This window comes from Phodopus roborovskii, unplaced genomic scaffold, assembly GCF_943737965.1.
Source record: "Phodopus roborovskii unplaced genomic scaffold, PHOROB, whole genome shotgun sequence".
Classification (NCBI taxonomy): domain Eukaryota; kingdom Metazoa; phylum Chordata; class Mammalia; order Rodentia; family Cricetidae; genus Phodopus; species Phodopus roborovskii.
In genome coordinates, this window is record NW_026125052.1 from 16,760,521 (window position 1) to 16,776,257 (window position 15,737).

At 45.6% G+C, this 15,737-nt stretch overlaps 2 non-coding genes across 2 annotated transcripts; one reads left to right on the forward strand and one right to left on the reverse strand.

Moving 5' to 3' along the window:
• Window positions 1-1,168: 1,168 nt before the first annotated feature.
• LOC127221661 (U2 spliceosomal RNA) lies at window positions 1,169-1,359 on the reverse strand. The gene has a single exon (XR_007834464.1). It is a non-coding gene; the product is annotated as a U2 spliceosomal RNA (small nuclear RNA).
• A 4,286-nt stretch (window positions 1,360-5,645) lies between these two features.
• LOC127221669 (U2 spliceosomal RNA) lies at window positions 5,646-5,836 on the forward strand. Its single transcript, XR_007834469.1, has one exon. It is a non-coding gene; the product is annotated as a U2 spliceosomal RNA (small nuclear RNA).
• Window positions 5,837-15,737: the final 9,901 nt, after the last annotated feature.

A 15,737-nucleotide genomic window follows, 5' to 3' on the forward strand; every position in this document is an offset into this window, starting at 1 on the left:
GGGGGTCTTGCTTGATCAAACCACATTAGTCTGGAAGGAATCCATAGCTATTCATTTTCTGTGGAAACAAAAAATAGAAATCCTTTTCCCCAGTAACTTGTCCTTAGACTTAAATTTTGAAGTCAAAGCCTTTTTAAAATATATAAATTGAACCAATCTAGCAGCATTTCCTTTAACAGTTGTTTCCTCAGCAGTCAAACAATATAAAGACAATATAATGCCGTACAGTATCCAGATTCTCTCCATCTTTACGTGGCTTTTTTATTACTCTGTTTCTTTTACTTTTATTTTTTTCATTTTTTGAGACAGGGTTTCTCTGTGTAACTTTTATCTGTCCTGGAATTCACTTTGCATACCAGGTTTACCTCTACCCAGAGAACACACCATGATGCACCCTTCCTCTACCAGGCCCCACATCCTGTATTTACACAGTAGCAGATTCTCTCCTTACCTCCCCACGGAGGCCTCTTTGGTCTGCTTTCCTTTCTCTTACGACCAACTGTACTCTTTGTCATTAAACCATTTGTCCTTAATCTTTCTCGGTGTCCTTTATGTTTGTATGAGGGTGTCATATCCCGTATAGCTGTGAACCACTGAGCGGTTGCTGGGAGTTGAACCCAAGTCTTCTGAAAGATCACACAGTCCATCCTTACCCTTACCCGGGGAGCCAGGGAGCCAGTGTCTACGCCTTGTTTGTTTTTCAAGACAAGCCTGCCTCTGCCTGACGAATGGTGGTGAGACTAAAGGTGTAAAACCACCAGCTGCAGCTCAAACTGACTCAACGTTTAAAGCGTAAACCAGGCCCTAGCGTCCCTCACACCCTTAAATAAGTCCCATCTCCCGAAGACAAGTGTGCAGGTGACCTGCCAAGGGAGTTTCAACGACAGCCAAGGAAAAGAAACCCTGTCTCAAACTCGAAGTAATAGTAGTAGGTAGGCAGAAACAACTAAAAACACCTTATCCTACTGCTGCATTATCCACTGAAAGAAAGGAAAAGCAGGCCGGCCTACAGTCCCAGATAGAAATCAGAAAAGCAAGAGCGACATACAACAACACAACAGTAAAAGTCAAGCGGGAAACATCGCCGAGAAACTCGAGTACGAGAGCATCAGCACTCGCTACTCAGTGGCACACATTCTTTTATTAGACCAGCGTTAGAGATCCCCCGGAGGGGTGCACCGTTCCTGGAGGTACTGCAATACCAGGTCGATGCGTGGAGTGGACGGAGCAAGCTCCTATTCCAACTCCTACTTCCAAAAATCCATTTAATATATTGTCCTCGGATAGAGGACGTATCAGATATTAAACTGATAAGAACAGATACTACACTTGATCTTAGCCAAAAGGCCGAGAAGCGATACCGGACAGCATGCCCATGGCCGATGCCGTCCTCCCATCGTCCCGTTTGAACTCGTGGTGAGCTTCCAGCGTGGCTCTGTCTCCCTCCTGTGACCCCAACCCACCTCTCTCGTGACCACCACTGCATTCTGTTACAAATTTCTTAAGCCGCTCAGGTTCACGAGAAACGCCGCATGCGTGAGAGACCCTCGCATTTCTCCCCAACAGACGCCTGGTCTCCGAGAGATTTGCATGCTCCGCCCTGCCGCGGAGGGGCGTGGCCACCGCCGACTCCACCCCGGAGTCCTACAGGGATCCCTGTGTCAGAGGCTGGAGACTTCCTCTTGGGTTGCAAGTGAAGGGCGGGGCAAAAGATGACGGGATGCTCTGTAAATTGCAAAGCAATGTACCGGAGGGGAGCTCTTGGAGGCCACCTGGCATCGCAAAGCTCTTTATATGCTGGGGAGAAAGATCCTTGTCTGTGGTGTGGCTTGGGTTCTTTTCCCTCTCTCCCTCTTTCCCTCCCGCCCTCCTGTCCTCCCTTCCTTTTCCTTTTCCTTTTTGAGACAGGGTGTGGGCATTCGCCAAGGAAGACTGCTCGGGACACGGCTTTAAGCTAATAGAAAGCCTTTATTAAGCCGGCCAGCAACTACACGGTGTGTTCTGGGTTCCCAGTGTATCCCTGAATTTTTATCAGGTGAGGGTTTGGTTTGAGGGTTGGTTTGTTTTGGTTTTGTTCGTTTGTTTGTTTGTTTGGTTTTGACAGGGCTTCTCTGTGTAGCTTTTGGAGCCTGGCTTGGAACTCACTCTGTAGACCAGGCTGGCCTAGAATTCATAAGATCTGCCGCCTGTATCTGTCTGGATTGGCAATTAACATGGCATGGACTATATGTAGATATAGTCTTTGATGAACACATATAGCCCTGCCATTTCCTGTTTTTTGTTTTTTTGGGTTTTTTTTTTTGTTTGTTTGTTTGTTTTTTTAATGTTACTCTGGGGAGAAGAGCAGAAGAATCTAAGATTTGTTGAAGACGAACTACGTTTACTTAAGACACACATTTCTGTCAAACACGCACATTGGCAATGGGTGCACATTTCCAGTACAGCAGTACAGCAGAGGATACTGTGCCAGTGTAGGCCAACAGATGGAGCATCTCCACCCACTGGGACAGAAGTTTCCTGGAAGTTAGTATCTCAATTGAGGCCTAAGGACAAAGCTAGTGATCCCCCAGGAAAGTTTTGCTTTGTTTTGTTTTTTAAAGATTTATTTAATACATAGTGTTTTGGTCTGTATGTATGCCCCCACAAAAGAAGATGACACTAGACCTCATTATAGATGGTGTAAGCCACCGTGTGATGGCTGGGAATTGAACTCAGGACCTGTGGAAGAATAGCCAGTGCTCTTAACCCCTGAGCCATCTCTCCAGCCCAAAACACTTTAATGTTGTTAGTGGTAGCTGTCACCCCAGCTACTGAAGAGGCAGAAAGATCCAAAGTTCAAACCCAGCTTGGGCTACATAGTGAAACCTTTTCTCAAAATAAAATTTTAAAAGGGGTACAGATGCAGTTTAATAATGATAGGACTCTTGCTTAGCACCCTGGGTTCCGTCCCAGATCTTGTCCTCTTTGAAAAAATAAACAGAATAGAAAAGCTAGCTAGCAAGGGCTGAAAGGAAGTGGGTGGTGACTCAGATCTGGAGAAAAGGCAAGCATAAGTTCTGGGGTTTTATTTTAAGGCATAGAAACGTTTTGTGTTGTGTTGTTTTGGTTTGGTTTTGGAACAGTCTCTCTCTGTAGTCCTGACTGTCCTGCAAATGACTTTGTAGACCAAGCTGTCTTTGAACTTAGAGATCCACCTGCCTCTGAGTGCTGGAACTTAAACCTTGTGGCACCACACTCCCAGGGACAGAGTGTAAGGGTGTGATTTAATGTGATCACTGTTGTTCTTTTGTTCCAGTTCTAGAATAAAGCTGGAGTAAGGGTGGGATGGTCTCGAGTGGGGCTCCAAAAGTAAGGGACCACATAGGAGAGCATAGCCAGTTCCATAGCAGGTGAGGGTGGCCGAGGCGGAGGGAATAACACACCAGGCAGATAGAGGTTAAAGAGGAGTTTTTTTAGAGTGCAAACTTGTACAACCATTTTGGAGATCAGTATGGCAGTTCGTCAGGAAAATGGGAATCAGTCTACCACAAGACCCAGCAATCCCCGACTTAGGCATATACCCAAATAAATGATCCACCTCCATGCAACAAAGACATGTGCTCAGCTACGTTCATAGCAGCATTATTTGTAATGCAAGAACCTGGAAGCAATCTAGATGCCCCTCAACTGAAGAAATCTGAACCTAGAGAAATGTCCAGAGACCTACAAGACTGACACCAACTGACAATTTGAGTCACGGTGGAAAGGCTACCATAAATGCCCTTTCCTGATAATAAGATTGACAACTAACTTATCCACCATCATAGAGCCCTCATGTAGTAGCTGATGGAAACAGAAGCAAACACCCACAACTAAATACTGAGCTGAACTGGAATACAGATGCAGAGAGGGAGAACAAGACTAGGCTGCAGAAACATGTAGAGACAGCTGACCTGAACAAGGAGGAGGTAATGGGCTCCCAGATTGCAAGCTGGGAATCCAGCATGGGACTGACTCAGGCCCCATAAACATGAATCTCAGCAAGAAGGCCTGGGCAGTCTAAGGGACCTCGGACAGTAAAACCAGGATGTAACCCTGGTGTACAAGAGGACCGTGGGGCACACCCCCCATGGAGGGATACTCCCTTAACCTAGAGACAGGAGAGAAGGACCAGTCCCTACTCCAAATGACTTCACAGATTTAGATTGAAAGATTTTAGTTTGCAGAGCAAGGATGTAGGAAAGGGGCAGGAGAATAATTCTTGCAAGCAGAATATAGAAAATCATAAAGAATGGACATTGACATGGGAGGAAACATCAGGAATTATGAGAACAAGAAAGGTTACTATGGTGATGGGGCTAGTGGTTATATGCTAGACTGATCTTGTTAAATAGGACTAGTTACAGCCAAGGGAAAGCCAGAGTATGAAAAAAGTTTCTCACAGGTCTTGGCCCACAACAAGGAAATAGGCCCCCAACCCTGGAACAAATGATTCCATTGTCTGGGTCACTCCTGTCCAATGGACAGTCTGGGTACTTTCCAAGTCATTCTATGGTTTATCCTTAGAATAAGAACAGGTCATACCTGGGTGATCTATCAAACATGAGATCATGCTTTGTAATCAATCACCTTGTGCCCCAAGAATGTATGCTGATTTGTGGTCTTCTCTATAAAAAGAACCTGGACCTTTTGAGGGGTGTGCAGCTTTCCCCAAGATTGCTGTCACCAGAGTGCACTCGTTCAATAAACACCTCTCTCTTGTTGCATCTCCTGGTTTTGGAGTTTGATCACTGGGCTCTCCTATCTGCCCATCAGGACTTCAGAATTAGGGTTCAACAAGATGACGCTCCTGGAAGGCAGCACACTACATGTGGAGTGGGGGGAGGAGGGGAGGAGGGTCAGGGAGCATGAGAGGGTGGGAGAGAGCCAAAGAAGGAGGGAAGAAGGGAGGGAGGGAGAAAGGCAAGGAAAAGGAACAGGGATTGATATGTACAATAAAAATAAAATGCACACTGGGAACCCAGAACACACCGTGTAGTTGCTGGCCGGCTTAATAAAGGCTTTCTATTAGCTTAAAGCCGTGTCCCGAGCAGTCTTCCTTGGCGAATGCCCACACCCTGTCTCAAAAAGGAAAAGGAAAAGGAAGGGAGGACAGGAGGGCGGGAGGGAAAGAGGGAGAGAGGGAAAAGAACCCAAGCCACACCACAGACAAGGATCTTTCTCCCCAGCATATAAAGAGCTTTGCGATGCCAGGTGGCCTCCAAGAGCTCCCCTCCGGTACATTGCTTTGCAATTTACAGAGCATCCCGTCATCTTTTGCCCCGCCCTTCACTTGCAACCCAAGAGGAAGTCTCCAGCCTCTGACACAGGGATCCCTGTAGGACTCCGGGGTGGAGTCGGCGGTGGCCACGCCCCTCCGCGGCAGGGCGGAGCATGCAAATCTCTCGGAGACCAGGCGTCTGTTGGGGAGAAATGCGAGGGTCTCTCACGCATGCGGCGTTTCTCGTGAACCTGAGCGGCTTAAGAAATTTGTAACAGAATGCAGTGGTGGTCACGAGAGAGGTGGGTTGGGGTCACAGGAGGGAGACAGAGCCACGCTGGAAGCTCACCACGAGTTCAAACGGGACGATGGGAGGACGGCATCGGCCATGGGCATGCTGTCCGGTATCGCTTCTCGGCCTTTTGGCTAAGATCAAGTGTAGTATCTGTTCTTATCAGTTTAATATCTGATACGTCCTCTATCCGAGGACAATATATTAAATGGATTTTTGGAAGTAGGAGTTGGAATAGGAGCTTGCTCCGTCCACTCCACGCATCGACCTGGTATTGCAGTACCTCCAGGAACGGTGCACCCCTCCGGGGGATCTCTAACGCTGGTCTAATAAAAGAATGTGTGCCACTGAGTAGCGAGTGCTGATGCTCTCGTACTCGAGTTTCTCGGCGATGTTTCCCGCTTGACTTTTACTGTTGTGTTGTTGTTTGTCGCTCTTGCTTTTCTGATTTCTATCTGGGACTGTAGGCCGGCCTGCTTTTCCTTTCTTTCAGTGGAAATGCAGCAGTAGGTTAAGGTGTTTTTAGTTGTTTCTGCCTACCTACTACTATTACTTCGAGTTTGAGACAGGGTTTCTTTTCCTTGGCTGTCGTTGAAACTCCCTTGGCAGGTCACCTGCACACTTGTCTTCGGGGGATGGGACTTATTTAAGGGTGTGAGGGACGCTAGGGCCTGGTTTACGCTTTAAACGTTGAGTCAGTTTGAGCGCCTGGTTTACGCTTTAAACGTTGAGTCAGTTTGAGCTGCAGCTGGTGGTTTTACACCTTTAGTCTCACCACCATTCGTCAGGCAGAGGCAGGCTTGTCTTGAAAAACAAACAAGGCGGTAGACACTGGCTCCCCCGGTAAGGGTAAGGATGGACTGTGTGATCTTTCAGACGACTTGGGTTCAACTCCCAGCAACCGCTCAGTGGTTCACAGCTATACGGGATATGACACCCTCATATAAACATAAAGGACACCGAGAAAGATTAAGGACAAATGGTTTAATGACAAAGAGTACAGTTGGTCGTAAGAGAAAGGAAAGCAGTCCAAAGCACCCAGAAGACCAAAGAGGCCTCCGTGGGGAGGTAAGGAGGGAATCTGCTACTGTGTAAATACAGGATGTGGGGCCTGGTAGAGGAAGGGTGCATCATGGTGTGTTCGTTGAGTAGAGGTACCCCTTAGTTCTTTGATGTCTTGAGTTCCTTGGCACTGTCCTTGCTCCTTGAATCTGGACACCTAGGAATTTGCTCACAAACTCAGATGGAAGCAGGCATATGGCACATGCTTTAATACCAAAACTGGGGAGGCAGAAGCTTGTAGCTCTCTGTGACTTTCAGGACAGCCAGAGAGACCATGTCTCAAAAAAAAAAAAAAAAAAAAAAAAACACCCAACCTGAATGAAACAAAACAAAAAAACTCACATGGGCCATTGGTTTGTTTGCCTCTCCCTGACGCAGCAGGGATCCCAGAATTACCTATACCAAGGGGATACCAGGAAGCTCTGTATTTCCTGAATGTTAGTAGGGTTTCTTTCCTGAAGTCAATGGGTACTTAGGGAGCTTGTGGCAGACCTACAGACACATTCCAGACAGGGTACCTGCTTATTGCCTGGGAAACTGCAGGGGAATGTGTGTTCAGATTAGCCCCAGTTCAAATCTAAATGGGTACCCCCTTCCAGGGGTTCACCCCATGTTAGGAGTTGACTGATGTTTGCTTCTGTTCTAGTCTATGGATTCTTTTGAGGAGATGACTCCAGAGCCAGGGAAATGTTCCTGAATGTTCCACAACAGACACCAGGTTGAAGGATGCAGTCTTAAAAATCCTTCAGAGTCCAACAGAGACAAAGTTTTCCATTTCGCCTAGGAGCTGTAGAAGGATGTAGCTCAATGATGACATACTGAGGTTATTGACACATGGCTTTCCAAAGCCTCAGCTTTAGACACAAACCTTGTAGGATGATTATCATGACCCCAGAAACAGTCTACCTCTGTGGCCCAGGGGAGCTTGAGTGAGGTTCCGGAGCTTCCCCAGCAGGTGGAACCTTCCTGATTCCAGCTGGAGACCTACATTCAAAGTCTGAGGACTCCTCACATGGTCTGATCCATCTAAACCTTCTGGCAAGAAGCTCCAAGTCTGCTCTGACAGGCCCCTGCGTCTCAGAGGCTGAATCGCCTTCAGTCCAGAAAGAGGACCTAGCTTGACATCAGCTGCTTCTAAAGGGATTGTGCTGTCCTCAGACAAATAGTCCATCACCGTGGAGTACCGCTTAGCATTCATGTTCGCCAAGTAGCACAGTGTAGCCTGCATATATCAAGGATATGATAATATCAGAGGCAGGCAAGGAGGCTCAGCCTACTCCAAGCCAACAGCAGGCAGCATCAACAAGAAGCCCTAGCTGCGACCACAGGGCTCTCTGTGGAAACAGAACTTTCCTCCACTTACACCGGCCCCCATCAGCCAGGGGAGCTCCTTGAAGACCTTGAAACTGCTTGAAGTTAGCTGAGAGCACCTGAGGAACCTGCAAAGCCTGGGGGGGGGGGTTTGCAGAGAAACATCCTGAATTGGCACAGCCTTCCACATCCATGGAACCAGTTTGGAATAAAAGAAAGCAACCATGTTGTCTCTTCAGTAAAGTCATCCTAGACAGAAACTTACAAAAAGAAAACAGAAGTGAGGAATGTCAGGACAAGAAGCAACCGGGCTTAAGGAAGTCTTGGAGTCACAGAACAAGATTTACACGCCTCTCCAGCACCAGCTTCCTCAGAGACCACCCTTCTTCACATTCTTCTAGATGCACTTCAATCCTGGCGTCAATACATTTAGACAAAAAACCTGTGACAACCTAGCCTCAGTGACCCTTCCCAAGTCCACCATTCAACCTCCTAGGCCAAACCTCTCCATGAGAGCTCCAAACCAGCACAAAATCAAAGAGAGCCCCAAGTCCAGGTAAGAACAAATTCTCAAAGTGTGAAAAACCTGCCAAGACACTTGGCTACCAAGCTTGATGGACAGAGAGCAGTGTGAGGAAGTTATTCAAATGGTTTGGCAAGGTGACAGGATTGACCTGGACCCTGTCCAGGTAGGGGAGGCAGCAGCCCAGCTGGAGGGATGCTGAAGATCTCCACTGTACTCCAGGGTGTACTGTTAGTGCTAACAAAGGAGATCTGCACCAGCTCAAACACAGCTGATCAGACAGCATCTACAAGCTTATCAAAGCCATGAGCAGCCAAACGACCAGCCAGATGTTGAATACTGAGAAGATAGAAAAGACACTAAAGATCCACCCTCTCACACACACACCCCCAAGTCCTGGTTGACTTATTAGCAGGGCTTTGTCCCTCCAAGAAGCAGCAGCTATCAAGCTGCTCTACCTTTCTACCTCTCCTGGCACAACACCAGATCTGCCAAGCGCATCAGAGAGGGGGCCCAGATTTCTGGACTTCAATCGACTAGCACTACATACTCCTCAGCACCATGAGTGGATAGGGGCGTGGCGGCATGGGGTGACTACAGGCACCTGACCCTTCTTCATTCTCCATTTCCGCAAGGCCTGTTGAAGGATTACTCCTACCAGGATTGGTCCTCATTGCCCAAATTTAAAAAACAAACGAAAAATCCTATCATGTGTTACATGTAAATGTTGTGTCAGACACAAAGGACAAAAGATGAAACGGTCAGATGGCTAGCAGATCTGATATGATCCAGGGACTTATATCTTTACTATTCTTCTTTCTTGAAACCGGCTTCCCCACCTGCTGAACCTCATTGATGCCAGATCCTAGGAATAAGCCTTCTAATCACTGTGGAATGTTAGACAACACTTGGTCTCTCTGCGTGCACAAAATGAGATGTTTGGCCCACGGGGGTGATGACAAACCGAAGCTTCCACAGGAAAAAAAACTGTACCTCTGTTAAGTCAGTTACACAGCTGATTGTGGAATGCTAAAAAGTTGCAAGGTGGGAGCCAAGAAAGACCTCAGACTGTCTTTTGGTCCTTTAAGTAGTTATTTAGTGCCCACCTTTGCCTGTGACATTCTTGTGACTGCCCTCACTCTTTCGTGTGGGTGTTGTGTTTTGAATGAGAAATGTCCTCCAAAACGGATTTAAACACACGGATCCCAGTTGGGGGCGCTGCTTGGCAGGGGTGGGGTGGGGTTGGTATGGAGCCTTTTGGAGGTGTGGCCTCACTGGAGGAAGTATATCACTTGCAGTGAACTAAAGTATTTATAGCCTTGCCCTACTTCCTGCTGTGTTCTTTACTTCCTGTGTGCTGTCCCTGCTGCCATGCCTTTCCCACCACGGTAGACTAACCTTCTGGAATCAAAAGAGACTCATCCTTCCGTAAGTTGCTTTTGGTCAGCAACAGCAAAGTGATTGATAGAGATGAAAACAAGTTCCAACACAATATCAAAAATGTCCTCCAAGGAGACTCAACTGAAATCCTGGCCAAAACCTTTCCACCTCAGAAACCTAAATACTGGCAGTACCAATGCGCCTTTCTTGGGGATGCCTGTCCCATCTCTGCTTCTATTGTTTATCTTTGTCTCCCCCCCCCCCACTTAGTTTTTCTCTTCCAGAATCCAACAAACCCGATTACACATGGTTTCTGAGAATCACTGCCAGAATCATTGCCAAAGGTGATGCATTTTTGTCTGAGGGATTTTATAGGTATTTCCCAATGGAGTCTTTACAATCTTGGGAAGGAGATAGTAGTTTGGTGCCCCTTCCCAGCAGCTCCATGGACACTGAATATCTTCCTTCAGTAGCAGGCAGGCACAGGAATAGCTTAGCAACCCAGGACTCTGCTTGGCTTGGGCTATGAAGACACGCTCACTAACAATAGGCTAGTCATAGGGCTCTTGCCTGCACTGAGCTGTATACACACCACACTTCAAATGGCTTACTCTTTCCTGATTTCACCTTAGTAACTCTTTTGTGGCCAATTGTCATGCAAAGATATTCTAGAACATACCTAGCAATGAGAAGTAGGGGGCCAATCCAACCTGAACTTGTTCTGGGTGCATGCCCAGTGAGGCAAACTCGGTCCTTCAAGATTTTAGGAAAAATCTCGTATTTACTATCTTATGTCTATGCATAATTGCATGGGTATGATTCAAATCAGATACATCATGGAAAGAAAAATGTTTGAGCCAAGCAAAGGCTTACATAATCCAAGCCTATCAGTCAAAACAGAAAGAGCACCCCTTAACTGGCTTTGCTGCTCCTTAAGCCCGTAGAGGAGGCCACCAATGGCATTTTACAGACTAATGGTCATAGAGACCACTGCTCATTACATTATTGCATGGTTTCTGAATAAGGTTTCCTTGCCACTATGCAATCTGTGTGTGCCTGATTTCTTTAAAGGAGTCTGGGAACGTTAATTCAGGCAGCAATCTGTGCAGTACTTCTCTGACCCATTTCAACTGCAAATAGCAGGATGGATGGCTCATCTCCCATATAATTTTAAGGCCTCAACTCCTTTTAAATTTTTTTTATTTATTTATTTCATTGTATATGTGTATGTACGTGTATAGATGTGCGTGCCACAGCAAAATTTGGAAAGGACATGCGGGGGCCAATCCCCTCCTTCTGCCATGTGGGACTGAACTTCGGTCATCAGGTATGGCAGCAAGTGCTCTTATGCTCTGAGCCATCTCAGCAGCTCTGGCCTCAGGTCTTGAGGGGAATGTTGGGCAGCACTGAGGATAGACTCATCATCAGCTTTAGGTCCCAGCTCCAGTTTACCATATAATAGGATGGAGGAACAGGGCTTCCCTGGGACCCTCTAAGGGACAGCTACTTTTTCTTGGTTAAGAGAACAGAATCTTACTTCTTCCTCAGGCCCTAACTAGATATGACAATGTAATCTGCCTCCAGGATTAGAGATTACTTACTAGTTTCCCCTCAGAATGGTCCTGTCAATCACCTGGTAGTCAGGAGAGGAGACCACCCCTCAGGAAAGCTGATGTCCCTGAAGGTTTGCCAAGGAGATGGGAGGAATAATTATCCCCTTAGTGAAATAATGTACTTACACGCCCCAGGAGCCCCTCAGACCTTCACCGCTAAGCCCTCCCTCTTTTCTCATTTCTAATCAAAACCGTGTCTTTTCTTTTCCCCTTTCTATGTCTTCCTTAGATCCTGATCAAAACCGTAGCATGCTTGCCCTAACATTAAGATTTCCATTTTCTCCGAAGATTTCAATCCTACAGCTGCTTGCAGACTTCCACTGTTGACTCAAAAGGCATGAGTTTTCTTTTCTTTCCCCTTGTCTGCCTCCCTCCAGCAGCTTCAAGAACTTACAACCTGTCTGCCCTGTTTTTCCTTCAAATTACAGTAAAATGATCCTGCAGCTTCCTTCTGAGAGCCTTTTTTACATTCTTTTAACAAGACTAAGAACATTGTTCTGTTCACTGAACTAATTTTCCCCTAATGTACTAGATGCTGGTGATAACCTGGGTACTTTGCAAAATTATCTAGAGTCTTCCTCTCAAACTTTTATATAAACTTTGTGTTTGCTTGGCACCTCCAGTTCCCTCCTGCCTGATCCAGAAACCCTCATTCCTCTCTGTGTGTCTGTCTCTCTCTCTCTCTGTCTCTCTCACCAAACTCCACCCTTTTAGAGACTCTTCAAGGAGGGGAAGGCACCAAAAAGCACAGTTCCAGAATTCTTGGCTGCCACAGCAGCTCCTCCCCGAAGTTGCCAGCTGCCCAAGTCCCTGGCTAAAGAGTTCAGCTTTTGACTATACTTGGGCAGAAACCCAGCTCCTGGCTGACATGTCATTACCCCTAGCTTACAGCCTATATACGCTCCCTGCTTTGGTTCAGGCTTGTTACTTCTCCTGCCTTGATCTCTGGGGCTGGAGAACTCACCCAGGAGTTCTTTTACAGTTCTTTTACTTTCTCAATTCAACTTTGTCTGGCTTAGTGCATGGATGGAGAAACCTACTATCTCGATTCAGAAAACGTATTACTTTGAATTACATATATAAAAAAATACAAGAGGTTTATGTTAAGGGGACAGAAAAGGAGGCTCCCTGTGTCACCCATGGGAGCTTGAGGTCATCTCCTAATCTTTTAGAAACTTGGTTCAGGCTAAACAAGGATTGTGTCTTCAGTGCAGAAAAGAATTATCAGGGTGAGCTGATCCAAAGTAAAGTAGAGTTGGGATTTTATAGAAGATATTTTACTATAGGCTTAAGTATGAGGATTAAAAGAGACTCTTAGACCAAAAGGTACATTCAAGACAATGTGTGTGGGGGGGATAAAGTGTGTGTGTGTGTGTGTGTGTGTGTGTGTGTGTGTGTGTGGTGTGTGAATGAGAGAGGGAGAGAGAGAACTGCTTCATTATCATTACAGTAGTAGCATATACTATAATAGACCACCATTTTGGTGGGGTTTGAAATGTCTTTAAAGTTGGTTAAGGGACAGAAATCAGATCCCAGGGTGGTTCCTGAGTAGGATCTGGGCATCTGAGAGGGTTCCAACTGGTAAGGTAAAAGTCTAGCTCTAGGGATGAAAGCCAGTAGGAGAGCTTTGCTGCAAACAAAGTTCAGCCTTGTTTGGAAATCCCAGGAAACCTCAGGGAAGAAAGAATGAGGGCTTTGCTCAAGGCTATAAATGCTCAGGCTTTAACCCTTTTTTTGTTGCTACTTTAAATTTAAAAAGATCTTTAGTTTAAATATTATTTTAAACTATTTGTACCTATATGGGGGACAGGGGTTGTGCACCTAAGTGCAGGTTCCCATGGAAGCTAGAGGCATCGATCTTAAGGCCCCTGGATCTGGGGTTACAAGTGGCTGGGAGCTGGGTGCTGGGAACAGAACTTGGATTCTCAGGCTTCTGTGGAGTGGAGCCTCCTTCACTGTCTCCTTGACATAGACCTTCTTCTTCACCACTGAGCTGTCTCTTCAGTTACCATCCCCCCCCTTAAAAAATTTTTTATATAAAGGGAACATTATCTCTTTGTCAACAGCCTTCACAGCAATTGTGCTGGAATCCTTGCTTCTGCAACAGGCATTAACGAGACTCTAGGTGAGGGGGTCCCTTCCTTTATCCCTATCATTTTCTGTCTTTCTAGCCTACCTCAATCCATTTTCTGGAAAATTCATTAATTTTAAAAAATGAAGGAAAGTATTGATAAGGAAGGAAGTTGCCATGCTTAGTCATCAGTCTAGACTTTTAGATCCCCAATTTAAATATTTTTAAAAGAAACTGAAGCCATCCTAGACAGAGAAAAATGGTCTTTTAGAGGTGGAAAATGGGGAGAAAAGGCTCATGGGATAAACAGTGTCCTCAAGGGACCAAGAAGCATACAGAAAAAGGCACTTTAACAAGCTGGTGGGGGGAGGGGGAAATGACTGACAGACAGACAGACAGACAGATGGAAAAGGTTAGTGACCTGGGAACCTCACTTGATCTGTGGGTTATGTGCATACACTTCTCATAATCCACCCAGCATTTGAAGATGGGTTTACATATTAGGCATAGACACCAAGACTCCTGCCTAAATGAAGTTGCATGCACACTTCACTCTGAAAAATTGAATAAACTTCTCCTCCTTTTAATTACCATCAAGCCATAGATCCTATTCAGGCATGCACCAGACACAAGGATGGAGGGACTGATGGGAGATGTCATTCTGTGAATATGTTCTCTTATTGGTTAATGAATAAAGCACTGTTGACCAATAGGAAAACAAGATAGGTGAGACTAGGAAGCAAGGAGGATTCTGGGAGATGTACTAGTGGAGAGTCAAGATGTAGGGACTCCAGTAAGATAAGACCACATGGAAACACTTAGATTAATAGAAATGGGTTAATATTTAAGGCAGAGCTAGCCAATAAGAAATGCTAGTATCAGGCCAACAGCTTTATGTCTAATACAGCATTTCTGTGTGTTATTTGGGGCTGGTGGGAAAAACCACTCACAACAGGGATCCTCTGTCTTGAACTTATTTTGCAAGTGTGATGGTTTGAATGAAAATGGCCCTAGTAGATTCATGGGGAGTGGCACTATTAGGAAGTATGGCCTTGTTGGAGTATGTGTGGCCTTGTTGGAGGACGTGTGTCACTGGGGGCAGGTTTTGAGGTTTCAGATGATTAAACTAGGCCCAGCATCACTCTCTTCCTGCTATTTGGGTCTGCTATTTCTCCAGCACCACATCTGCATGCCACCGTACTTCCCAAAATGATGACAATGGACTAAACCCTCAGAGACTGTAAGCCAGCCCCAATTAAATCTTTTCCTTTATAAGAATTGCCATGGTCATGGTGTCTCTTCACAGCAATAGAAACTCTAAATAAGAACAGTGCTCATGTTCGATAAGACAAACTGAGTCCTTTAAATGAACTTTTAGGGTAAAGTTCCTGTTAGCCTTCTTGTGACCATGCACAATGCATGTGCATATCCTGGGAAGGCATTTACAGTAGGGAAGAGGTTACAGAGTTAAAAACTGTCTATCAAACTAGAGGCCATCCCCAGGCAATAATCTAAGACCCTGACTACCTTCACTCATGTAACTCTTGAAAGCATATTTCCTTCTGTGTCTGTGGTTTGTTTTGAATTGTTGCTACTTTGCAATCTGCTCACACCTTTATTTTGTTCTTCAGTAAGATGCCAAGAACATTTTAACCTTTTTTAAAGCCTGGAAGACCTTCATGTTTAAAATTGTAGAACCCTCTTTGCTGCTTTTAACATATTTGATTAAAACTTTTATGGAGCCAGGCAGTGGTGGCAAACACCTTTAATCCCAGCACTGGGGAGGTAGAGGCAGGCAGATCTCTGTAAGTGCAAGGCCAGCCTGGTCTACAGAATGAGTTCCAGGGCAGGCTCCAAATCTACACAGAAAAACCCTGTCTCAAAAAACAAAACAAACAAACAAAAACTTCACTGGAAAGAAATAAGCTAGACTTAGAAAGACAAATATTACCTATATCTCTCACATGTAGAAGATAAGTTAAGGACTCTGTGTGCGTGTGTGTGCATGCGTGTGTGTGTGTGTGTGTGTGTGTGTGTGTGTGTGTGTGTTTGGGACCAAGCCCAGGACTTTATACTTGCTAGGCACATGCTCTACCACTCAACTATATCCTTAAGCCTTAGATTTATAGTAGCATGAAAATAGAACGTGGACAATGAGGTGTGAGAAATGACACATTTCTCGTATGTGGTAACTAGATTTAAATGCATATAGGCATGGGTGTGTATGTATATATAAATATATTTAA